The 26,116-nt window shown below is 48.9% G+C and overlaps 1 protein-coding gene across 2 annotated transcripts in view; it reads right to left on the bottom strand.

Moving 5' to 3' along the window:
* LPP (LIM domain containing preferred translocation partner in lipoma) overlaps positions 1-26,116 on the bottom strand; it is a 429,725-nt gene that overhangs the window by 361,407 nt on the left and 42,202 nt on the right. The window contains exon 2 of one of the 2 annotated variants that reach the window (XM_054983496.1): positions 9,361-9,481. The gene's annotated coding sequence lies outside the window, so the exon portion shown is untranslated. Of the gene's footprint in view, positions 1-2,718; positions 2,841-9,360; positions 9,482-26,116 lie in introns of those variants that run through there. The other variant, XM_054983497.1, reaches the window with a different exon arrangement.

Here is a 26,116-nt window from a genome sequence, read left to right on the forward strand (position 1 = left end):
GATACAGGGGGAAAACCTTCCTTGAAAAGTTTCGGGGGGATAGCCATGTTGGTTTGCAGCAGAAGAGCAAGATTTGAGTCCACTGGCACCTCAAGATTTCCAGGGTGGAAGCTTTTGAGAGTCAAAATTCCCTGCATCAGATAACAAATCTGACTAAGGGAGTTCTGACTCTCGAAAGCTCACACCCTGGAAACCTAGTTCGTCTCTAAGGTGCTACTGGACTCGAGTCCTGCTCTCCTACAACAGACCAACACGGCTATCCACTTGAAACTCTTCAAATCTTGCTCCCCTTTGAAAAGGACTCTGCACGTTTTCAGAAGCCTCCAGGCCAAAGCAGCTGAAGTTTTGAAAGCCAAAGTTAGCCAGCCAAAAGCGCCTACCGGACATTTTTCCTCTGCCACAGAGACAAGCTGCAGAGTCAGTCAGCGGCGCTGGAGGTCAGCAACTGAGCAGTGGTCCCAAGACAATGCAAAGGCCCAGACAGAAGGGGGAAAGAATTAGCCCGGCTCTGTCAATTATAAACCAGCTGAACCTTGGGAAGTAGCTTCGCCAAGATGCAGTTAGAACAACCTATTCCTCCCAGAACTATGATTCCCAGGGTTCCTTGGGGCAAAGAACCCCATAGGGTTGGTCCAGAAACAATGGGTTAAAATGAAAGCAAAAGAGTTTTGGGCTAAATGTTAAGAAGAGCTACATGACAGTTGGAGTGGTTCCTTAGAGCAGGGGTGGGCAAATTGCGGCCCGCGGGCCACATGCGGCCCGCTACAGAGTTTTTTGTGGCCCGCCAAGACAGTCAGAAAAATCCACCTTGAACCGAGATTTCCTTCCCGTGCGCGACCGAAGATTCGCTCACTCCTGATTTCAAAAAATCTCACTCCTGATTTCAAAAAAATTGTAGAAAAGTGTGATAGGGTACATTTGTCTCATTAAACTGATTCTAAAATTAAATGTGCTTGCAGCTGTAGATGATATGAAATTAGCACAATAAATAAATTGAATAAAACTACCACTGTTTTATTTAATTTATATTTATTGATTTTTATGATACAATTTATACCTTTTCTGAAATGCAAAGTTAACTAATGAATGCAATCATTTTAAAAGGTGCGGCCCTCCGCTAACCTCCGCTCCCACAAAGTGGCCCCTGAGCCAAAACAATTGCCCACCCCTGCCTTAGAGGAACAGGCTTCCTCGGGAGGTGGTGGGCTCTCCTTCCTTGGAGGTATTTAAGAAGAGGCTGGATGGCCATCTGACAGCTATGATGATTCTCTGACTTAGTATGAATGTACACAGATCAAGAGAGGGAGGGCATGAAAGGAGGAGCCGGTGCTCGGCTCTCGTGGTCTTTTCTTACATGCCCAGGGTAATGTTGATCGTCACTTTGGAGTCAGGAAGAAATTTTCCTCCAGGCCAGATTGGCTCAGGATCCTGGAGGTCTTCTGTATTCCTCTGGGCATAGAGCAGGGGTCAGTGAGGAAAGTGAGGTGGGAGGTAGCTGTGAATTTCCTGCAATATGCAGGGGGCTGGACTAGATGACCTTTGAGGATCCCTTCCAGCTCTATGTTTCTAACTCTGTCGGAAAAGATCTCCCCCAAAGCTTCCCTGCTCCCCCAGCAGAGTTCAACCCCCCTTTGTTCTCATTGCTGGGGAGCAATTCTTCCAGGAGGGATTTGTCAGGGGACACATGAGTCAATCAGGCAACATGACTTATTGTGACAGCGATTCGTCCCGCCTGCGTTACCTTTTCAGTTGTGCTGCCAACAGAACTCAAAGAATATAAGAACGGACCCTGCCAAATCAAACCCAAGAGTTCATCCAGGGTCTGGGGTCCAGCATTGGTCAGCCCTGGGGAGGCCCAAAAGGCGGTGCCTGAATGAAACAGGAGGATGCCAGAAAGAGGTATACTGCATCTGAATCTGGAGGTTCCACTGGCAGAATTCTCCTCCTCCCTGTTCAAAGCTATCTCAGCCCGCTGCTACTTCACGGGACAGCAAATTCCACCAATGAATTACACAACCTTCTTTTGTCTGTAGCAACCCTACTGAAGCCACGGCAGTCCGGACAGACAGAATCTGGTGGCCGCAACTTCCCAGGCATGCCCGAAGGATCTCGGACTTGCAATGCCGATTCCGCCGGCTCCAGCCCTGCCATATCCTTTTGTCAGGAAGAAAGGAAGGGGCGGGAAAGGCAGCCTCAAAGATCTCCTCTATGAAAGCACCCAACAGAAAGGACTGAAATAAAGGACCAGGAAGTGCAATGACTCTGGAAAGGCAAACACGGGAGAAGAAGAGATTGCCCCGTCGACATCTCAATTTCCTCAGTTCTCCAATGAATCTGAGACAAATATTAACCTAGGCGGATAAACAAACTGCCAGGCGAAGCTGCCCCGTAAACGGGCACACGGCTCTTTCAAAGAGAAAGTGGGTCAGAAGCCATAAAGTGTGTTTGAAGCCCTGCTTGGGTTCACCCAGAACCCCAAGCAAAACACACCCCGCACGCCCCTGCAGGCAGGCTTCCCAACATGGCCGATGCCCACCGAGAGGGTCTTCCGTCGCAGGAGGAGTCTGGGGTGGCCGAGAGCACCGCCTCCGCCAGGATTGCCAAGCACCGCTCCTGCTTCCCCTTCCATTGCTGAGCCTGGCCTGATTTGCCTCCTCCTTAACCAAACACACATGGCTGGAAGCAACCCGTCTGCTACGCCAATGCGCGCCTACTTACTCAAGTCCAGCGCCTCGCTCTCCCCGGGGACACTCCGTTGCAGAGCAGAACAAATTTGGAACCGGCTCCAGAAGCAGGGAAAGTCCAAAACTGACCACAGCCAGAGGGAACGTGGAAGAGGGAACGAGAGGGGGGGGCTGAAGCCTTCCCCACTGCAGGAATTCAATTCTTGCGTCCACCAGGCCCTGAGTCACCACCTCCCCTCCCTTTCCAATAGATCAGAGCACGGGTAAACATTTCCAAATATGGAGATCAGTACAAAAGGATGTCAGGAAAATCACCCTTCCTCTGGCAGGCTGGAGATAGAATTCCCCGTTCCGGGTCAATATTTAACTCCCAGCTGCATTACGCTGGAGTAGCATGACAGCCCTCTGAAAAGCTGAAAGCTTCCTGAAGAAATGAGCACCATCTCCATTTCAGTCTCTTTCAAAGGGGTTCCCCACAGACAACACTTCCCTGACACTGAGTTCACAGAGAGGGCCAGGAAAGGAATTCGCACGCATGACCTTATAAAGGAGTAGATGAATCTTTGAAGTTTAACAGGAGCTATTAAATAAGATTGCTACATGGAACCTCCAAAACCAGGGGCAGTATATCTCTGAGTACCAGGACAGACAGCAAGGGAGGTTGTTGCTATGATGCCCCTACCCCTTGTGAGTGGCCAGTTGCATATGACTGTCCACCGCTGGAGACTGAACACTAGACTAGATGAATCCAGCAAAAGCGATTTTTGCAAATAAAAGCTCAGGCTGAAAACAAGCCTGTTCAAGTTCTATCAGACCCACTGAAATGTCCTTCCTCGCACCCCAGAATCCATTCACCCCTGCAGATTCAACTCTGTCCTTTACAGCAAAGCTTCTCTTTCCCCACAGAAACACTACCATTCCCATGCTGCAGTGTGAAGGCGATCGAACTCCTATGCATAACATAGGAAGGTGCAAGTCACGAATTATACCACTGTCCATCTAGCCCCTCTCCCGTCAACACTGACTGGCAGGGATTCTCCTGGTTCTGCTACCTGAGGGCTTAAAAACCAAAAAAGGGGAAGTGTCACAGTTCGAACCAGGGACTTTACGACCTGGCAATGATTTGCCAGTCCACTTAGCTACAGGCCGATCACAAGCGACACCCTGCAATTCTGCCTTCCCACATCGTAAACAATACAAATTCCACCCTGTGCTGTGACCACAAGCAAAACACACAAGCCTGAGAACATCTGGAAGCCAGCCGGCGATCTTTACAAGAGGAAAAGCACAAAAGGTTTTTCCAGTCAATGAGGGAGCCCTGCCTCTGGGACTCGAGGGGCACAGAGCTTGGGACACATTTCTCCAAAGAGTTTCAGACCACAGTACAAGGCCTCTGAAATGCAGCTCCACAGCTATGAGGTCTATAAATACTGCAATTTAAAAAATCCTCAGCCTGATGGAGTGAAACTTTGGCAGGAGTGGAGCCGGCAGTTCTCCAGAATTTCTTCTGCTTCCCAGAATGGGTTGTTGATGCATTTGGTGAAAAGCAGCAATTAGAACGCCATCCCTCCATCTTCCTGCCCTTTATTCCCTGTCTAAACCTACCCAGCAGTGTCTCCTGAGTCCATGCTTTGAAAACTCTCTACGTTCAGAGGACTCGTTTCCATCTCATTTGTATTTGCTAAGCGATCCTATACAGGGTCCTCTGTGCACGGCAAAGGATTCTGAGACACGTTCGAAGATGGCCTCTGGTCTGGCTTGCTGGAGCCAGATGTTGCCCTCCACAAACATCTGGCCACCTAGAATGTGCCCAACAGTCCGCCAACCAGCACTAACCACAGGAAAAGGTTGCTAGCAGACAGACCGTTGAGTTGCCCGCACTGCATCTTGCAGACCATTACTGGTTAAGAACCCCACAGAGCTCAGCTGGGACTCTCTCTCTCTCTCTCTCTCTCTCTCTCTCACACACACACACACACACACACACACACTGACCCCCTGCTCCATGCCGAAAAGATGGCAAAACACCGTCAGGATCCCTGGCCAAACTGGCCTGGGGAAAATTGCTACCTGACCCAAGACGGCGATTGGCATTACCCTGGGCATATAAGAAGGGGTCACGTGAACTAAGCACTGATGCAACCCTCCCTGCCCTCCCCTCTCATGCTCTGCCCAGGTTCACAGAATCAGCATTGCTGTCAGGTGGCCATCTGCTTAAAAACCTCCAAAGAAAGAGAGCCCACCACCTCCAGAGGAAGCCTGTTCCACTGAGGGATTGCTCTAACTGTGACAATGGCTCACCCAAGCGCTATCCCCAGAGGGCTGATAACGGAGCAAAGATTTGAGCCTGGGCCCTAATTCTCTAAGGCTGTGCCTCTGTGGGTCAGTCTCTTGCATGAAATAACTGGATTTGAAAGCAAGAAGCTCCTGCAACACCCTCTTCTTTCCGCCCGAACTTTGGCTCAAATGCTGCCCTCTCCCAACTGAATCTTCCTTCAATGCAGCAGAAGGGAAAGCTTTGACTTTTCCCATCCTTATGCCCTGTGGGATATCTCTCAGTGGGACTGTAATCTTTACAGCCCCCTTTTTTTGCTGGGGGAGGCCAGATAATCCTCCCTATGCAAACAGACTGCTCCAAGATCTGAGCCCGTAAAATCCACGGAATGCACAATCTAGCCAGTCCTGTCTGAAGCTGCAGAGACTGGGGGGTGGAGGCATGCCATTCGTTTAAACAAGCAAGTTATCAGTTCTGTAGGCTTGGACAGAAGACGCTGGCTTTGGCCATATATGGCCAGGATCTGCTCAGAAAGTGACCTCACGATGTACTTCAGGGCTTGTGGCTTAGCCCAACGCTGCAGAGAATCCGGGGGCGGGAGGCAGCCAAGATTGGGACATCCACGGTACAGGCACACAGTGGCTGCTGTTCCACAGAAGGGAGAGGCTGGAAGCAAGAGAGCTGTGTTGGTCTGGGATGTTATCAGTCAGTACAAATGATCCCTACGGAGCGCAGGGGGATGACGACCCACCAGCGGCACGCACCACCTAGGATTCTTGCAAAACTGAACTTTACACAACCCGCCACTCACCCTCAGAGAGGTCACTTCATTCAATTACGAACTAGAATTCAGGCCACGCCAAAATAGGGGCTTCCTTTTTTGGAAAGCATTTCACCTTCTACAAAAATCTGGTCTCCCCCACCATGTACTCCTGGTTTCAAGGATTGATGGGCGAGGGGGACACAAACACAGGCAAAAATCTTTACCTCTTTCCAATATAAAAGTTCCACTTGCAACATAAGCCCTTCCTCCATCCTCTCTCTCGGGCCGGGGGAACAAATTGATTCCACAACAGAAGCACAGATCCAGAGAAGATAGCCATGTTCGTCTGTAGTTGTAAATAATAAAGAGTCCAGTAGCACCTTTAAGACTAATCAACTTTATTGTAGCAAAGGCTTTTGAGAACCACAGCTCTCTTCATCATGCATCTGATGAAGAGAGCTGTGGTTCTCGAAAGCTTGTCCTACTATATAATACTGTAAACGGGTTTCCAACGACCCACTGGGATCCCAAGGTGCAGAAGCGTTAGTGAGCCCCTAGTGGGGAAAAGGGAGAGTCACCTCTGGCAGTGCTCACTGCCTTCCACAGCCGATCCAGCCTACCCAGGGCTGAAATGGAGAGCTGCCGAGTGGGTACCCACTCAGGGGCTGGAAGGCCAATGGAGAAGCGCTGTGAGGTGGCCTGAAGGCGCCTTCCGCTGAGGCGTGGGGCTGCTCGGCCTGGCGGCATGCTGCACCATCAGGCTGTCCTAACCATTGCAGCACGGCCCAGCCTAGTAGTGCGCTGCAAGCCGGCGCTGCCTGGCCCATTGTGGCGCCAGGTGGCATGGCCCAGCCCATTGCAGCACAACCCGGCCTGGCAGCTCGCTGTAATGCAGGGCTGCCAGGCCCGTTGCGGGGAGGCTCGGCAGAGGAGAGGCAGAAGAAGGCCGCTGCCCCCCTCCCTTGCCCATGGATCAGCTGGCCGGCGGGCAAGGGGGGCTGCGGCGGAGCACCCGCCTGTCCCCCGTCCCCTGTAGGTGGGCAGAGAGAAGGCTTTCTCCCTGCCAGCTGATCCGTGGCCAGAACTGAGCCGCAGAAGGGCAAGCCACCCGCCACCCCCCGAAGCCCCGCTCGAGCTGGGCACGGAGAGGGAGGGGTGAGCTGCCTGCCGCCCCCCAAGCCCCGCTTGAGCTGGGCACGGAGAGGGAAGGGTGAGCTGCCTGCTGCCCCCTCAAGCCCCACTCGAGTTGGGTGCGAAGAGGGAAGAGAGAACCGCCCGCTGCCCCCCCAAGCCCTGCCAGCCCTTCCATGCCCCTTCTGCCAGCCAGCCATTCCATGCCCCCTGCCTGCCAGCCCTCCCATGCCCCCTCTGCCTGCCAGCCCTTCCATGCCCCCTGCCTGACAGCCCTTCCAAGCCCCCTCTGCCTGCCAGCCCTTCTATACCCCATCTCCCTGCCAACCCTCCCATGCCCCCCTGCCCGCCAGCCCTTCCCTGCCCTCCTGCCAGCCAGCCCTTCCATGCCCCCTGCCTGTCAGCCGTCCCTTGCCCCCTCTGCCCGCCAGCCCTTCCATGCCTCCTCTGCCTGCCAGCCCTGATGAAGATAGCTGTGGTTCTCAAAAGCTGCTGTAGCAAATGGTTCAGCTGCAAATCAGCCCTCTACTGGTTCAAATCCCACTCCTGCCATGAGCTCAGTAGGTGGCCTTGGGTCAGCTACTCCTCTCAGCCCAGCCCCCCAGCTGTATTGTGAGCATAATAATAATAATTATTTATTACATTTCTAACCCGCCCTTCCCATGAGCAGGCTCAGGCCGAGGTACAGCAGTTATAAAATACAATACAAATATTAAACAACAGTTCATAAAAACAACAGTTCATATAATAAAATCTACAGATAATAACTGTCCCAAGACAGGGTCAATTCCACGTTCCTGCCCATCAACATACAGGGAGAGGGAAGCGGACAGATAGCATACTGCAACCCATTCGTGGGTCAGCTAACGAAGGGCACAGTGGACACTGTATAGCCCCACACTTAGTGGGAGACCGGTGGGAGGCTCAGGAAGGATCTCATGCTGGCCTCAACCATACGCCTGGTGGAACATCTCCGTCTTACAGGCTCACTGAAATGATACAAGATCCTGACGGGCCCGGGTGTCCTCAGAGAGAGAGTTCCACCAGGTTGGGGCCAGGACCGAAAAGGCCCTGGCCCTGGTCGAGGCCAACCGAGCCTCCTTGGGGCCACGGACCACCAGCAGATGTTTTCCAGCTGATTGGAGCATTCTCTGGGGTACATACAGGGAGAGGCGGTCCCTCAGGTATGCTGGTCCCAGTCTGTTTAGGGCTTTATAGGTCAAAACCAGCACCTTGAACTGAATCCGGAATTCCATGGAGAGCCAGTGGAGCTGCTGCAGAATTGGTGTAATATGTGTCCTGTAAGGGACACCCGTCAAAACACATGCAGCAGCATTCTGGACCCGCTGTAGTCTCCGGATCAAACCCAAGGGCAGCCCTGCGTAGAGCGAGTTACAGTAATCCAACCTGGAGGTGACCGTTGCATGGATCACTGTCGTTAGGTCCTGGGCTGAGAGATAGGGGACTAGCTGCCTGGTGTGCCGAAGATGGAAAAAAGCAGCCCGGGCAACCGTCGCGATCTGGGCCTCCATAGATAAGGAAGAATCCAAGATCACGCCCAAACTTCTGACCGATGGTACGGGCACAAGTGGTGCCCCCCGCCCCCCAAATAACAACACTGACTTGTTCACCACTCTGGGTGAGGCACTAATCTATCTAGAAGAATGGTATACAAGCGCAGTTATTATTATGTTATTATTTATGTTACAATAAAGTTGGTTAGTCTTAAAGGTGCTACTGGACCCTTTATTATTTTGCAGTCTTATTACAGTGTTTATTATAGGTTTTATAGTGTTCCTGTCGCATTGCTAAATTTTGTAATCTACCACAAGCCTCAGCAAGAAAGACAGTCTACAAATAAAATAAGTAAATAAATAATATTCCCGTCCAACCCAAATGGAAAATCCTGAACAACTCCTGGAAAACAATCATCTCTCAAATTCACTTCCACCTTCTTACCTATCCCACTTTATTGTGAGATTTAAAATATCCCTTTTGCTCTCACAACAGTGGGTTTAGGGTGGGGGTCCGGAAGGATTACGAAGCATTTTCCGTTCACAAAAGAAAACAACCCCTTTCATTAACCTAGCTAAGCCTCAAGATGTCACTGTGGTTGCCTACCGACAGGTATTTTATCTGACTGTTTAGCATTTGTGTTTCTGGCTTTGCATCAAATATCCCATACAGCGGGAATTCTGAGTTGGCAGATAACGCTAATGACTTGATCTTGGCTCACCAAACCCCATCAACTTTCCCCCTTTGGTACACCCAATAAATCTTCCAGGATCCACTTCTGACTAACTGAAACCTGACCCGAGCTCTGGAAACGGACCCACCTCATGGTATCTTTAAAACTGCAAACGAGCAACCACAGTAGCTACAAATCCTGACATTTGACCCTCTACATAATTCCCAGCAAGGAATAGAGAGAAATCAGAGAACTGAGAGTCCTGAAAGCAGAGACTGAACGTGTTTTTCTTGCGCACGGAAGAAGTTGGCCTACATACCAGCAGCTTCGTTGAAGAGCTCGGCCTTCTAGAAAGTAGACAGATGAAGAGGGGCACTTGGAAGCAATGCAGGCTTTCCCCCCTTCTCTTGAGTCACGACCTTGCAATTTGTCTTTCAGCCCTGTGAAAAGGGGGAAAACATCTTGGGTGAGAGGCCTTTCCTTAAAGAATTTCCCACTAGCATTTCTCTGCACCGATTCTGAAATTCTGCATGGCCCCACTGGATATGTGGGTGGAGAACAATGAGAGAGTCTTGGCCCGGACTGAGATTGGGACCTTCCTTCTGCTGCAAAAACCTTCGTGTCAAAGCAAGCCAAGGAGAGTGGAGAAAAAACGCAAACAAGGTTTCTGGCTTCCAGCAAAGAGACTTACAAAGAGGCCCTCATGAAGCTTAAAACCCCCATCTGCTCTGGGCAATACAAGTTGGAGGGGAAAGTGAAAGTACTTCTGCACAGCACTTCCTGCTGCCCCCGAAGTCACAACATTAGAAGTCCAACAAAGCTGCTCAGTGGAAGAGCCTCTGCTTGGCATGCAAAAGGCCCCAGATTCAATCCCAAGTAGAGATGGGCACGAACCGAAATACGAACCAAAATTCAGTTCGTGGTTCATGAACCAGCCGTTCATCAGATCCCATTTCTGATGAACCGCCATGAACTTTAGGCTGGTTCATTTGGTTCGTTTTTCCGTACATCACTGCAGACAGCCTGGCGCCGATCAATCAGTTTCCTAGGTAACAGGGGATGGACTTCCTGCAGACCTTCTGCTGACCTGGAAGTGACCTTTTTCTGACCTGGAAGTGGTGATTCGCTGGCCCGGAAGTGACATTTTCACGAACCAAAACAAACCGATTGGTGAACCGGGGCAGGTTTGTGAAAGTTCGTGGTTTGTGGTTCGCGAAACGTGATGAACCACGAACCACATGGTTCGTTTTTTTTCTAGTTCATGTCCATCTCTAATCCCAAGCATTTCAAATTAAAAGAACCAAGTACTGTGAAAAATCTCCGCCTGAGGTCCTCCAGAGCAGCTGCCAGTTTGAGCAGGCAATACTGGTCCTGATGGACCAAAGGTCTGGTTCAGTATAAGGCAGCTTCATGGCTATATATATGCATTATCGTCTCCCTTGGTTCACAAGTTTTTTGTACGTTTTTTGGGTCCTTGCACATTCTATTCTTTAAGCGCCTTCTTTCAGTACTGCCCACGTTATTCAGCAGCTAGACATTTCTATCAACATTTTTATCTCACATTTTCTCCGAGGTCATAATTCCCACCCATTTTGCCTTCACAACAATCCTGTGAGGTAGGTTAGACTGAGAGCATGTAATCAGCCACAGCTCAGTGGAGAGCATTTGCTTAGCCTGAAGAAGGGTCAGAAAAAGGTTCAACCCCGGTATCTCCAGCTACAAGGATCAAATTTCAGGTGATGTCAAAGACCTGAGACACCAAAGCCGTGATACTCATTCAGTGGCTCGGGAGACACAGGTGGCACCTTGACAAGCTGCCTGTGGCTCTTCTAAGTACCGTTCCCCAATGTGGCACCAGCCCCATGTCTGAAGAAAGTGGGTCAGATCCTGGTCTACCAGGGCTTCTGGTCGCCAGGTGGCTCCCACCTTGAAACAGCTGCCACCAGAGAGTCTGCAAGACAGGTAAGCTATTAGCCTCCCTGAGCTACCAGTGTCATGCCATGGATGGATGAAAAGGCCTGTCCTTTCCAACAAGCCCTCAACCGTCTCCATAGCTTTTTCACGGCCATTCCAGCATCCAGGTGGCTGCCAGAAGGAGAGCGAGTTGGCCACAGATAGAGTAAAACCACCTCCATGGCAGTAGCCCTGGGAGAAGAACAAGCTGGCCATGGAGATCTCTTTTCTTCATGGCCTAACTTCTCCTCCAGGCACTTTTGCAGTCATAGGGCCAAGCTACAAGTGACGAATTCATAGAATCATAGAGCTGGAAGGGGCCATACAAACCATCTAGTCCAACCCCCTGCCCAGTGCAGGATCAGCCTAAAGCATCCCTGACAAGTATTCATCCAGCCTCTTCTTGAAAATTGCCAGTGAAGGGGAGCTCACCACCTCCCTAGGCAGCTGATTCCACTTTTGAACTACTCTGACCATGAAAACGTTCTTCCTAATATCCAGCAGGTACCTTTGTGCATGTAATTTAAGCCCATTGCTTCGGGTCCTACCCTCTGCTGCCAACTGGAACAGCTCCTTGCCCTCCTCCAAATGACAGCCTTTCAAATAAATAAAGAGAACAATCATGTCCCCCCTCAACCTCCTCTTCTCCAAACTCAACATTCCCAAGGCCCTCAGCCTTTCCTCGTAGGGCTCAGCCTCCAGACCCCTGATCATCCTCGTCGCTCTCCTCTGCACCCTCTCGATTTTGGCCACATCCTTTTTGAAGTGAGGCCTCCAGAACTGCACACAATACTCCAGGTGTGGCCTGACCAAGGCAGTACAGAGAGGAGCTATGACCTCCTGCGATTTCGACGCTATGGCCCCTTTGATACAACCCATGATTGAATTGGCCTTTTGTGCCACCGCATCACACTGACTGCTCATATTTCGTTTACAGTCCACTCTTACCCCAAGATCCCTTTCACATGTACTACACTTGAATTACACTTGAATGGCAAGTGAACAGACTCACGTGTATTCCTCCCTGTTCACTTGTGCTACGTGATCAAGTGGAGTGCAAGTGGAGCGCAAGTGAACAGGGAGGAATACACGTGAGTCTGATCACTTGCCATTCATGTGTAATTCGTCACTTGTAGCTTGGCCCTCATTCTTTCTCCAGAACTGCTGAGGAGAAAATGGGAAGGCAGAGAGGAACGCCCTTCCCCTCACTCTAGGGACAGGAAGGCTGGATCAAGTTAACAGTGGTGGGGAGAGACAATGCCACATGCTCAGAGGTACCCTGGTAATTTAGGTCATAGTCGTATATTTAACATTAAAACTCCCACAAGTCACACCAAGTACTTTTCTACTCTATGCAGTATAGGCATAAGAGAACCTCCCTGCGCATTGGGCCCTGTTTGGCAAACGTGATTTTCTGCAATTCATGCTGGATGAACAAAAAAAGTAGCCTTGCTCCATGCCAGACCACTGGAGCATTTAGTTCAGCATTCGCTGCTCTGGCTGGAGGTGGCACTCTAGGATCTTGGGCAGAGAAAGGTTTTTCTCAACACCAGCTGAGGTCTTTGCCAAGGACTAAACCCAGGATCGTAGGCTGGCAACGCATGCTCTCAGCTACTAAGCTTTCGGCCTTTCACGGTGCAGCAGGATTCACACAGCATTGCCAAAGAAACCTACAAGGAGGCACCAAACTCATAAGATCACCCAAGGCAATTGCCTCTCTCTCCCTCTCCCTCTCTCTAGCAAAACAGTTCCTGCCTTCCTTCCCTTCCAGAAGTGTAGACAAATGTCAAAAAGCAGCACAGACCACTCCCGGTCCCTATCTGAAGACAGAGATGAGTCACAGCTGAGCTCTCTTTGTTGCACAAATATTCGGGCCACCAATTCATTCTCCCGTTTCCCATTCGTCCATCACGAAAGATTCGAGTACAAGGAAATGATTCAGATGGCCGCTCTTCATTTCCTCCATGTTTGACATAACCCTTTGCACCAGACATGACATCCCAGACAACTTGTCATTTTTTGCAGGAAATCTAAGTATGCTCACACCAGTGTAGTGGAAAGAGAGTGTGAAAGCACATCGGGGGGGGGGGGAGAGCTCCTTTGCAAAAAAAAAAAAATGGGGGGGGGGGAGATTCACCCAGACTGATCCCATCAGCCTCATCCAAGAGAAGGGTCAGGTAAAGCCTGGGATCTGTGCATGTGCAGAGTGTATTTGGTGTGTCTGGGGCCTGGACTCTCCCACTCAAATGGCAGCGGCTCCAAGATGATGCCAAAGCCTCTCCGAGAGCCTTTGTGGTGGGGCTCAAACAAGGCCGGCCAGCAGAAAGAGCCGGAGGCGGGCACCTCACAGCAGAATTGCTGTCCGACGTCTCAAGAGAAAACAATTCTGCATGAGAGGATGGGAAATGGCAGGACACCATACCCTTGCAAAGGGGCCAATCAGTCAGCCAGTCAGCAGGCAGGCGGCCACCCCATCCAAGCTGCATTGGGTGGAGGTCCCAGAGGTGGCATGAATCCCCTTCTTGCCAGCAAGAGGGGTGGAGCAGGGTCTAAAACGGGGCAGGGCTCTGTTATAGGTGCCCCTCCCCCTTCACACTGTGCCCCATCCATGCTCTTCACTCAAGCCCAAGGAAAGCCATGAAACAAAGGAACAAAAACAGCAGAGAATGGAGGACTGGAAACCCGAAGGGCAGATCTGGCCTCCGGAAGTCACAGATTGTCATGACGCCCGGGGGGGGGGGGACAAATTCTAATCCAACTGTGCGAAAAAATAAATATGTTTACATTTTATTTTATAAGGAAAAGGAAACCATTTCCAAATGCACCTTGAGCAAAGATCTTACATGCTTTTTAATAATAATAATAATAACAACTACTACTACTACTACTACTACTACTACTACTACTACTACTACTACTACTACTACTACTACTACATTCAATTTATATACCGCCCTTCAGGACAACTTAACGCCCACTCAGAGCGATTTACAAAGTATGTTATTATTATCCCCACAACAATAATCACCCTGTGAGGTGGGTGGGGCTGAGAGAGCTCTGAGAGAGCTGCGACTGACCCAAAGTCACCCAACTGGCTTCAAGTGGAGAAGTGGGGAATCAAACCTGGTTCTCCAGATTAGAGTCCTGCCGTTCTTAAGTGACTGACCCAAGGTCACTCAGCTGGCTTCAAGTGGAGGAGTGGGGAATCAAACTCGGCTCTCCACATTAGAGTCCTGCCGCTCTTAACCACTACAAACTGGCTCCTTGAGGTTTGGACAAAACAGCTGATTCACTGCCTACTTAAAAGTTCAACATATAACACTTCCAAGATCTTGGAATGATCTATTGTGAAACATTCATTCTCTGGGCTTCTCTATCTGAAAATGTGAGCTGCGACTCACCAAAGCTCATACCCAACCACAAACTTTGTTAGTCTTATAGGTGCTCCTGGACTCTTGCTCATTTCTAGAAGGTGCACTGTTCACTTAGCAGAACTGATTTACTGAGACACTTTGCAAAGATCAAGGCAGATGTAGATGCTGAGTTGTCCGAAAACCTCCTCCCCCGGCTGAAAGGGAGGACTCCAGCTGTCCCCATAATAGTAAAGAGTCCAATAGCACCTTTAAGACTAACCACTGCATAAGCTTTTGAGAACCACAGCTGTCAGCTGTGGTTCTCGAAAGCTTATGCTACAATAAAGTCAATTCGTCTTCAAGGTGCTACTGGACTCTTTACTATTTCGCGACTATAGACTAATACGGCTAACTCCTCTCAGCTGTCCCCACGGCTCTCATAGTCTCTTCCAAGACGATGGCCTAATCCAATGGCCTCACACCCTACATTTTCTATAACATGGCCCAAACAGATAAGAGTGCTACTCACTTAAGAGATAAAGATAGGCTTACGGGACAGGGACAGGGGTCAAACTTATGATTGGACAGCGTCCAGTATGAACCACCTTGCAAACAGCTGAGAATTCGGCATTGGTCCTCATTAGTGATGAAATGTACATTCTCTGAGTTAAATTGCTCGGCACTATTCTGCTATGTTCCAAGTCGGCAGCCATCTCAGCTCCAACTGTGTCAATGTCAGATGTACCGGGACTCCTTGCTTCGCTCCGCCAGACATCCCTCACGTTAAAGAGGCAGCTCAGATGAGTCGGCTCCAGAAGGTAAAATTAAATCAAGTGTGAAAGTGTGAAAGAGAATCCAAAACGCAGCAAGCGCCAAGTACGGCCGGGTCAGAGAGTCCCTCTAGGAAAGCTAATACTTCACCTGGCACTGGCAATGCTCGATGACGACATGGTTGAACTTTGCCCTTTCCCTGGAGATAGAGATTTTCACTTCCAACCGCCATCCTCCAGGCACTGAGAAATCGTTAAACGCTGGGGGCGAAATCTGTGCTGTCTCACACTCTTTTGCAAGAGACTGCTATAGGAGCCCCTTCCCCATCAGATTTTTCCCCAACCAGATTTCTCAACTGCAAAAGTCTCTGTGGAATTCAACATAGACCCAGCTGGGATAACACTAGTGTAGAACTCCAAACAGCTTCAAGGAGTTTGCCTTTGCCATGCTGTCACCAACAAATCAGCATGACAGCTGCTATCTCAGAGCCAAGCTACAAGTGACGCCTGACACAGGTTGGACACTTGTCCGCTTCCCTCAAGTTTTGATGGGAAATGTAGGCATCCTGGTCTTGCAGCTGTAATGGAGAGCCAAACTGTAAAACCAGGACGCCTACATTTCCCATCAAAACTTGAGGGAAGCTGACAAGTGTCCAACCTGTGTAAGACATCACTTGTAGCTTGGCTCTTAGATATCTGCTTTTGGGACACTGGTTCTAATATAGGCGTAGGGGGTGGAGGGATATTCTTTCAGACCTATTCTGATAGAGCAGGACCATAAGAAACCAAAGATCTGTCAAGTAGCTTGTTCCGCTGTTTGGCTGTCCAAATTAGGATGTTGCCTTTGAACAAACTCAGTTGGAAAGGACCTGATGGGCTATCTGGACTCCTCGCCCGACCTTCCCGAGACACCCTGAAGTTCAGATTTTAAAATCCCCAGGAGATCCCAACTTTCGGCTTGTCAGTCTAGGGCTCCTTCAATAACAGCCTTCAACCCAGAAAGTCTCACAGGCCCAGAATCTACAAGGCCTGAAGGGGGATTTTCCCAAAGGCCTATTTGGGGAGAAACACAGGGTGTGCCATGTTACTGGCAAAAAGTACCAAAGACTCAAAATGACTACGGATGAAGGTTAAAGGAGAAAATGTCAACGCAGGATTACAGCTGAATAGCAAGAAGACAAAAGTAATGACTATGGTTGTTGTGGGTTTTCCGGGCTGTATTGCCATGGTCTTGGACCACGGCAATACAGCCCGGAAAACCCACCACAACCATCATTCTCCGGCCGTGAAAGCCTTCGACAATACAAAAGTAATGACTACTGAGGAATTACACAATTTCAAAGCTGACAATGAGGAAATTGATATTGTTCAAGATTTTCTATTCCTTGGCTCAGTCATCAACCAACAGGGGGACTGCAATGAAGAAATCAGAAGAAGATTGAGACTTGGAAGAGCAGCTGTGAGGGAGCTAGAGAAGATCCTTAAAGATAAAGATGTCTCTCTGGGAACCAAGATCAAGATAATCCAAACTATGGCATTCCCCATTGCCATGTGTGGATGTGAAAGGTGGACGGTAAAGAAAGCTGACAGGAAGAAAATTGATTCATTTGAAATGTGGTGCTGGAGGAGAGTTTGTGAATACCACGGACAGCCAAAAATACAAATAAGTGGGTACTAGATCAAATCAAGCTCTCCCTGGAAGCTCAAATAACAAAACTGAGGCTATCGTACTTTGGTCACATCATGAGAAGACAAGATTCTCTGGAAAAGTCAATAATGCTTGGAAGGCAGTTGGAAAAGAAGATGACCCAAAATAAGATGGCTTGACTCAATCAAAGAAGCCGTGTCCTCCAGTTTGCAGGATCTGAGCAAGTCTGTTAATGATAGGACGCTGTGGAAGTCTTTCATTCATAGGGTTGCCGTAGGTTGGAGGCAACTTGATGGCACATAGCATGCACACACACACACACACACACACACAGACTATGCAACTCCAAAAAAATTACCTGAGAGAGAGAGGAGCCTAAACTGGCCCGCCCCCAACCTGTTTGCTCTCCTAAAGATCACTGCTTTGGCATGGTAGAGGGGCCAACCTGAGGCCGTTCAATGGCCCCAGAGTGTCCGGCACCAAACCGCATCCCCGTTCCATTCCTGCTGGGAATGTAGGGACTCAGTTGTAGTTTGCACTGGTCTGATTCCTATAGGCTCTCCCAGGTCCCGTTCCTACGCCTTGCATTTCCCCCCAACCGCTTTCCGCTGATGGATGGCATTCCCTCAAGGTTAAATGGGTTAAAAATAAATCAAAAGAGTTTTCGGCTAAACATTAGGAAGAACTTCTTGACAGAGCAGTTCCTCCATGGAACAGGCTTCCTCAGGAGGTGGTGGGCTCTCCTTCCTTGCAGATATTTAAGAAGAGGCTCGATAGCCATCTGACAGCTATGATGATTCTCCAACTTAATATGAATGTACACAGATCAAGAGAGGGAGGGCATGAAGGGAGGAGCCGGTGCTCGGCTCTCGTGGCCTTTTCTTACATGCCGAATTGCCGCTTTGGACCAGGAATTTTTTTTCCTCCAGGCCAGATTGGCAAGAGATCCTGGAGGTTTTTTATTTACCTCTGGGTGTACAGCAGGGGTCACTGGGGGAGGTGAGGGGGGAGGAGGTACCTGTGAATTTCCTGCATTGTGGAAGGGGCTGGACTAGATGTTTCTATGTTATTCTCCAGCGCATCTTCCTTAGTCACTCCACCCCAGCCTGGCTTATAGTACATCCAGAAAAATATAATCTTTCCTCCGCAAACTCCATGGAAAGAGGTGCTCACCAGGCAGCTGCCAGTTTTTTTGTGCTAGTAGAAAACATATTCTAGCCACCTGAGATTTAAACAGATGAATACCAAAACTACACCAGCATGCCCAACTGCACATTAATTTGAGGAGAGGGGCTGGCTTGTGATTTATTATAGGAGATACTGTTGTTCTCCCCGAGTAACCACAACATTGATTCTTAAATCCTCTCCTCCTTGTCCTAGCTTGACTTGACAGGCCAACCGTGGTCCCTTCCTCCTTTCTGGCATCCTTTTAAATACTTGAAAACTGACAACAACACCTTCTTTAATCTCCTTTACCCCCCAAGCTAGAACTTACTCAACTCCTTCAGGCTGTTCTCATAGGAGTTGCCTTCTTAGATCTTTTGTGTTCTGAGTTATATCCCTGTGCCTCGCTGTTTCACAAAGACGAAGCCCCCACATGTCAACTTCTGCTTTCCTTGGGAGCTCTCCTTGGTCCTGCTGGCCCGTCCCTCCATCCTGGAGCGTATTAACAAGGAGGGCTCAGCTATCTGCATGTACTGAGATGGCACTAGGAAGGGGGCCAAAATCCCTCCACGATTACGGCACCAGACATCAAACTCCATGCCAAAATATTGCATCAGCCCAACACAATTGGCCTTTTGTGCAACAGCGTCCCACCAAAGATCACGAATAGGAGCTTTACAATCCCGCTGCATCTCTCAATATGATGGGGAAAGATATGGGGCTTGGGAGATCCCTTCGATTGACATTTGGATGAAGCAAGCAGGTGGGTGGAAAAGCTTTTGGCACATAAACTGTGATGGCAGCGATCTCACAAAGTCCTACACACATACCCACACACAGAGAGAAAGAAAATATATTCAAGAGTCCAGTAACACCTTTAAGACTAACCCACTTTATTGTAGCATACGTTTTTGTGAACCACAGCTCTCTTTGTCAATGATGCATCTGACGAAGAGAGCTGTGCTTCTCGAAAGCTTATGCTACAACAAAGTGGGTTAGTCTTACAAGGTGCTACTGGACTCTTTACTATTTTGCAACTACAGACTAACACGGCTAACTCCTCTGGATCAGAGAATATATTATATCTCATCCAACTTTATATGCATAGTCAAGAAGATGCAGAAATTACTGACTGGAGCAGGAAAGTGAAGCGTCAACCTTTTGAATTTCTCACTGGGCTACTGATAGGCGGGAAGTTGGGGGGGGGCGGGAATAAGTAGATCCATGTCAGAAAGGATTCCATGTTATTGCTTTAAAGATCAGAAAGGAGCAAATGTCCACAGATGTCTTACCACCCTGGAGGGGAAATAATAGGTCCTGAAGGCCAAGCTACACATGACGAATGACACTTGAACGGCAAGTGTATTTCTCCCTGTTCACTTGCCCTCCACTCAATCCACTTGCCGTTCAAGTGTCATTCGTCATGTGTAGCTTGGCCCTGAGTCTCCAAATTTTAGGTGTGCAAGTGTCTGTTTTTTTCAAAACTAAAAAAGCAGGGCTTTTTGCATTTTGAAAAAGCAATCACATCCATGTATTGTCGAAGGCTTTCACGGCCGGAGAACGATGGCTGTTGTGGGTTTTCCGGGCTGTATTGCTGTGGTCTTGGCATTGTAGTTCCTGACGTTTCGCCAGCAGCTGTGGCTGGCATCTTCAGAGGTGTAGCACCAAAAGACAGAGATCTCTCAGTGTCACAGTGAAGATGCCAGCCACAGCTGCTGGCGAAACGTCAGGAACTACAATGCCAAGACCACGGCAATACAGCCCGGAAAACCCACAACAGCCAATCACATCCAGCTAGAGAAAGCAGTCTGACTTCCCACCAGAGCTCCAGGCCTGGTGCTCAAGAGCTAAGCTGCATGCCCACTGGTGCTCCGGGCAAAAATATGCTTCCCATTGACCAGGAGAGGGAGGGAGGGATACAGCTTCATTCAATTTGTGTGGCTTATAATGGAGACGGCTGGCAACCATGTCCTTCTCCTGGGCTCTAAAGATCAAGGCCCAGTAGGAGTTAGGAAGCAAATTGGTAATAGGTGCAATTTTCTTCTTTTTATCCACGATAATTACTGTGGAAAAGCACGCCTCTCCTTGTGCCTTGCAATTAGCTGCAATAACCAAATCAACGCTAGTCTCTTATTAGCAAAGGCTGCACAAGGGGAAGAAGGAAAACACATTTGTACCTGCCCTTTGCTCCAGCTATGAATTCTGGCTGTTGAAAACATTGTTGGAAAAAGGAGGAAAGAGAAAAGTGATTGAGGCAGATGCTCCTGCCAAGAATCTTTGTTCCGAGGCAGCTGTAGAAAAGAGCAAGAGCCCAGTAGCACCTATAAGTCTAACAAAATCTGTGGTCAGGTATGAGCTTTCATGAGTCACAGCTCACTTCTTCAGATTCAGCTAGAATGTGAGTCCATCTGTCCTTATATCTTGGAGAGTGGAGTGATTACAGAAGGCGAATGACAATAGCTGGTGAATGACAATAGCAGGCGTAATTGGATAGGGTGGAGTATGCAGAGGGGTGGTGGGGGTGCAGAAATCAGCATTGGTAATGAGACAGGAAGCCTAAGTCTTGATTCAGTCCAGGTGGATGCATTGTCTTGAGCTTCGTTACCAGTTGCAGCTGGTCACCCCTACATCACAAAGCCGTAACAGTCCCACGTCCATCTGCTTAAGTTCCAAGGGGTTCTTGAAGCCCTTCTTCAAATTAGCTCAAGATTAAGAACGTGAGCTTTCGGGTATGGACATCCCTTCTGCCTCTACCAGTGAGTGCCCCCGCCTGCACGTGCAAGGTTGCACAGAATGAACGCACCCTGGTCCAGAAGAGGGAATCCCAAAACTCATCTCAGCCCCTCACCCAGCAATGTGCAAAATCCACTATAAAACAAGTAGAGGAAAACAAAGGGCTCAGAGTCAGGCTTACTTTATAGGGCAAAGGAAAATTACAGCACAGGACTGCTGAAATTGAATTTATTTGGAACAATGGATCCACCGAGGTTAAATCAGACGTAAGATTTTTTTTCTCGCATTACAGATACAAATTTCCTGCACTTTGCAACCAGGTTCTATTAAGGGTACAGTATTTTAGCTTGCTTTCTGACACTCTAACTTGCAATACCCCTCCCACATTCGGCCTGGATTATAAAGATTCCTTCCTTTTTCCCCTCCTCGTATCTGATGAAGAGAGCTTTGACTCTGGAAAGCTCATACCCTGGAAATCTAGCTGGTCTTCAAGGTACCATTGGACCTGGATCTTCAAAATATGTTTGTGTTGATTTCAGGGAAGGCACGCTTTTTATTACCCTGAAGTTTCTAGACTTTTATTACTGTTGCAGGATATTCTTCACGTTCCAAAAATTTGGGACCATTTTTCCAGTTCCTCCATCCCTTCCCCAAGGCAGCAGGAGAAGGGAGGTAGAGAGGGAAGAAGGGAGAGGAAGCTGACCCAACAAACAGCTGTTAGCCAGTGTCTCCTGACTCTTTACATTGTAAAAAGACTAGAGCTCAATCTACAGTGCCTGGACAGAGGCCAGGTGTACCTGCCATTGGAAAACACAATTCATTATTTCTTACGAGCTACAGGGAGGCCTGGTCTACCTATAGGAAATTAGGCCCTAGTCAACAGCAGGTAGATTTGGCCTCTATCCAAGCAACTAATGGGTGGCTTAGTTCGGAACTCCTTGCATGTTTATATCATTGACTTGGACCCCATAATATTGAGCCCATTCACCAGTCTCCTTACAGACCAACCAGAACCAGAAGCAAGGAAAAAGAGAAGCCAACAGATCTGGATGCAGCCCACAAGTGAAGCAAGAGGCTGAAACCAGGAAAGGGGATTTCTTCACATCCTGAAAAGTAACAACCCACCAGACGGTACGCACGAGCATCTTCTTCCCTATTCCCCCACCAAAAATAAAATTAGTTTTGGAGGACAAGCTGATGGAACAGTCAGCAAAAGGCAGTAGCCAGCAGTGGTTGTTTTTTTTTTTTAAAGGGGGCGGGGGGAGGTTGGCGGAGACGGATTTGAATCTATCACTCAATTCGGACATAATGCAAAAGAACGGTTTATTTTCCCAACGCTTATTCTGCAATACCAGGATTCCGATCCGCTAGTCTCAGGGCCAAGCTACACATGACGAATGACACTTGAACGGCAAGTGTATTTCTCCCTGTTCACTTGCCCTCCACTCAATCCACTTGCCGTTCAAGTGTCATTCGTCATGTGTAGCTTGGCCCTAAGCTTCCCTTGGCAACTCCTTACCTTCGGACCTTTTTCAGTCACTTAAGAAAATGCCGCCTGCTTTGAAGCTCTTGACTGAAAGAGCTCACTGTGCCTACCCCTTTCTGCCAGTCACTAGTCCATGGAGAGAAATCCAGGCCCCCTTTTCCTGACTTTAACCCTTTCTGCATACTGAACCAGAAGACACGTCGATTAAACTGAATCACACACACACAGTACCACCGAATACTCCAGTGAGACACTCCCAGCCCCCGCAAGTTTCACCCCACTGCTGGCAACCTTGCAGCCCTATAGCGGGCAGGGGCACAGCTGGCAGGAAAGAGCCCTGCACCTTCCAGCCCTCTGACTGTGGCACTGCAGCTGTCTCTAGAGCTTGTGTTCTTGGGGCTCTGCCAGTGGTGGCACAACTGGTCACAAGGGCAACTCATCTCCATCCTGCATTGCCACAGCATACGGGGCTGCAGACGCAGCTCCTCTGCACCCCATCTTGGATCCCAGCTGGACAGTGCACAGCCCCCAGATCTGAATGCCACACATAGCGACGACCCATGCAGGGGGCCTTGAGCTTTTAAGTGTAGGAATAGAGTAATATGGATGGAAGAACTGCCAGCAAGAGAAAGCATGAGCAAGAGCTGTTTTGGTTCTGAGCTGTTCCTGCCGGGCACATCTGCAGCTGCCAAGTGTTAATAGGTAAAAGCCAGGATTCAGTCAGAATTCTCAGGGTCACACATAATGTAAAAACATAATTAAGTGTAACTCTGGTTATTAAACCCACCTCACAGCTTGGTTTCACAGATTCTGACCACAGTTAACTGTGGTAGCCCGCATTCAGACAACCAATTACCTAGGTCATAGATCCAGAGCAGTTAGCTATGTTAGTCTGTAGTTGCAAAATAGTAAAGAGTTCAGTAGCACCTTTAAGACTAACCCAACTTTATTGTAGCTGATGCATCTAACGATGCATCTGACAAAGAGAGCTGTGGTTCTCGAAAGCTTCTGCTACAATAAAGTTGGTTACTCTGATGACGTATCTGATGAAGAGAGCCGTGGTTCTTGAAAGCTGATGATGCATCTGACGAAGAGAGCTGTGGTTATCAAAGGCTTATACTACATAGGAATTGGATGGACTAGCTGTTTTGCTGCTACAAACTAACACGGCAAACTCCTTTGAAGCCTCACACAAGCCAACTGATCTCCACACCAAAAGGAGATGTTTACATTTACCAGCAAAGGAATGTTTTGGTTGCATCCTCCCTCTCCCCCCTCTAACTGCATCTTCTCTCTCCTCCCCTCCTCTTCTATATTTGACCAGTTTCTGTATCATGCATCTGACGAAGAGAACTTGATTCTCGAAAGCTTATGCTACAATAAAATTGGTTAGTCTTAAAGGTGCTACCGGACTCTTTACTATTTTGCAATTACCTAGGGTTAGTTTAATTCAGCTGCAGTTTCACATTAGGACTGAACCAGGCCCAAGCTTAGCAAGGGCCTACTTCCACGTTTAGTTGGTTAGTCTGATGACGCATGTGATGAAGAGAGCTGTGCTTCTCGAAAGCTTATGCTACAATAAAGTTGGTTGGTCTTAAAGGTGCTACTGGACTCTTTACTATTTTGCAATTACCTAGGGTTAGTTTAATTCAGCTGCAGTTTCACATTAGGACAGAACCAGGCCCAAGCTTAGCAAGGGCCTACTTCCACATTTAAAAGGCACTGTTTATTTTTACATAAATCCAGAACAAGCTGTGCTCTGAGGCTGATGGTGAGCTGTGCATGTTCAAACAGTGGAGTTTTCCGACAAAAGCAGCCATGGAAAAAAGACCAGCTTCTCCTCTCTGGCTTAGCGTTTATTGCAAGGGATAAACCTGTCCGTTTAAATGCACGATCATCATTCACAGCTAACCGTATAACCAGTAATTCTTGCCATTGAAATTATGGTCATTTCTGGACTCCAAGTTCAAAACATTTAACATGGGAATCAGCTGTAACTTACACCTTGCTTGCTGGGTGACTGACTTACAGTCCATTCTGTGCAAAGTTATTTCAGTCTCAGTGCATTGATTAGACAGGAGTAACTCCATACAGAACTGAACTGTTAGTTCAGTCCATTCTGTTGAACTGCAACTTCCCAGCTCCACCACACTGGGGCACTGTAGCACCTCGTCGGTTAAATGTCACATGCTCCTCGAGAAAGGAAGCCAAGTTCTCTGCCCCAAGGAGGTTGCATCGCCAGCGCCCACCAGGATCCTCTCTGGAGATTCACGGATAGTGGGGGCTGATAGAGATCTGAAATAGAAATGCCCCAGGGGAGGCTTTGATCTAGTAACCTGCTTCCATCCTACTCCTGCCTCACCTTACAACCATGCAATTACGACACTGCTTGGGAAACAAGGCATTAATAAACAGACCGATCTAGGCCAGTAGAGACCTGCCAGCATCTATTTATGATGCACACCAGAAATGTTGATAGACCCGAGAATATTCCTGCGCAGCTGCTGTCAAGATGGCTTCCACAAGAGACAACTTTTACATTTCCAACAAAACATGCAGCTGAAAACGCACAAGAGGCCACACCGACACTGACTTCAGTTTGACAAACTGTTAATGAACTTTATTGCAACATTACAGCCAGAGGCTGGCAAACAGAGAGAGCCGTGCAGAACCTTCCAAATTTCCCAGGCCTTCCAAACTGCATGTTCAGGAATACTCTGGCAGGCAGGCAAGCATGCATCCCAAAGCACTGGTTGAGGACTGGCACGCCATCAATTCTATTTTCAAAGCCCCGACTAGCTGTTGCACATCCGCTCCGCTCAAATGCAGAGGCTGGGCAACTGGCTCCATTTCGCAAGAGTTGCAGCAGTGAGTCATGGCCTCCCTCCCACCCCCAGCCAACCCCACAAGGGACAGAACGAGGCTTTCAAAAACTGGCTCAAGATATTGATCTGCAATAAACAACTGTGCAGTGCCAGCTCAGCCATCAGGAGGAGTTAGCTCGTCCACCTGAAATCATTCCACTTGGTGGGGTAAATCATTCATACATGGGGTCCAATCTTTCCTACTACAGAGGCCAAAATGGAGAGAGGGCGGGGCTTTACAGCCCTATATAATCCCACCCCTCTCAGGGCCAAGCTACACATGACGAATGACACTTGAACGGCAAGTGTATTTCTCCCTGTTCACTTGCCCTCCACTCAATCCACTTGCCGTTCAAGTGTCATTCGTCATGTGTAGCTTGGCCCTCACTGGTAGAAGAAGAAAGTCGGGGTGAGTAAAGGACAGAAATACTTGGAATACATTAGTGACTAAAGAGCCCAGCAACCTGCTTCCCATACAGTGGCCAGCCAGATACCTTTGCGCAGGGATTTTTTTCAGCTGGAACGCGGGGGAACGGAGTTCCGGAACCTCTTGAAAATGGTCACACGGCTGGTGGCCCCGCCCCCTGATCTCCAGACAGAGGGGAGCTTAGATTGCCCTCTAAACAGAGGGCAATCTCAACTCCCCTCTGTCTGGAGATCAGGGGGCGGGGCCACCAGCCATGTGACCATTTTCTCCGAGGGCAACCCACTGAGTTCCACCACCACTTTTCCCAGAATAAAAGCCCTGCCTTTGGGGAAAAGGGATTCCCAGATCCAGACGCCTAACAATTAATTCAAAGGCTGACAACACTCCTCTTCTCTCTCTCCCAGCTGTGCATGCCAGGCACACTTCCCAGAGCCCCAAGGTGCCATTTTGGAAGGCCTTCCTCTTCACAGAGACATTCGTCACTTTGTTTTTCCCGGTCATCTCCTCCTCCTCCATTCCAATCTTGCCATCTGGCACCTGCGTTACCAACAGATGTTCTTCGTTGTTTACAAAGCTCACCAATTGGCTTCAAGCTCTTGTGCATCAAAACGGCGCATCTCCCAGCTACACAGCGCATCCCACAGCACAATCAGTTCCTGCCACTGCTTCGGGGCTGC

Source organism: Eublepharis macularius, chromosome 6 (assembly GCF_028583425.1).
Source record: "Eublepharis macularius isolate TG4126 chromosome 6, MPM_Emac_v1.0, whole genome shotgun sequence".
NCBI classification, from domain to species: Eukaryota; Metazoa; Chordata; class Lepidosauria; order Squamata; family Eublepharidae; genus Eublepharis; species Eublepharis macularius.